This window comes from Aptenodytes forsteri, unplaced genomic scaffold, assembly GCF_000699145.1.
Source record: "Aptenodytes forsteri isolate BGI_AS27 unplaced genomic scaffold, ASM69914v1 Scaffold299, whole genome shotgun sequence".
NCBI lineage: Eukaryota > Metazoa > Chordata > Aves > Sphenisciformes > Spheniscidae > Aptenodytes > Aptenodytes forsteri.
This window is the reverse complement of record NW_008794154.1, coordinates 2,419,715-2,420,712: the sequence shown is the minus strand read 5'-3', so window position 1 is coordinate 2,420,712 and position 998 is coordinate 2,419,715.

Below are 998 nucleotides of genomic sequence, written 5' to 3'. Positions count from 1 at the left end.
CTGAGGAGTGCTGGCAAAGCACAGTTGCAAGGTCAATGCCTGCCAGCATCTATGGCCAGCACTTGTACTTGGCTGTCGAGGACGTGTACGGGGCGGAGGGGAAGGGTGTTCAGTCCTGCCTTTGTGTTTTCAGCTCTGGTATCCATGTCGTTGGCTTTGCTGTTGCTAGGGGAACCCACGAGTAGTTATAAAACAAAAAACAGCCCCAAGCCATATTGTGTCAATTAATGTAACCAGACATATTTCCTCAAATAAGAACCATATGTTAGAGATAACATCTTTGTTTGTTGCTTGCGGTTTCCTTGATGGCAAACTACTGTGCTCTAATCCTTTAGTGTCCAACTCGTTTATAAAATCATTGTGGATGAAAATACAAAATACCGAGAGTGCTTGCTTGGGGCTGGGCTCGCCCAGGGCTCTGAGCCCCTGGAGAGGCACCCACAGGGCTGCGGGGAATGGAGGGAGGCAGGAGGATGCTCTTTGCTTGGAGAGCATGTATTTTATTCTCTTGAAAGGAACACCTGTGATAGCTCTAGTCCTCTCCCTTCCAGTTTGTTCTCTTTAGTTATATGTCAGCCTTACGTGTGTTGTCAGGCAAGGTGTCTTCTCAGCACAGGGGGTAAATTTCGAAACATCGCCAACTGGAGTAAGATGTTTAAGGGTTTTATTTTCAGAGGTATTCAGAATCATAGAATCATGGAATGGTTTGGGTTGGAAGGGACCTTAAAGATCATCTAGTTCCAACCTCCTTGCCATGGGCAGGGACACCTTCCACTAGACCAGGTTGCTCAAAGCTCCATCCAGCCTGGCCTTGAACACTTCCAGGGATGGGGCATCCACAACTTCTCTGAGCAACCTGTTCCAGTGCCTCACCACCCTCATAGTGAAGAGTTTCTTCCTTATATCTAATCGAAATCTACCCTCTTTCAGCTTAAAGCCATTACCCCTTGTCCTAACACTACATGCCCTTGTAAAAAGTCCCTCTCCAGCTTTCTTGT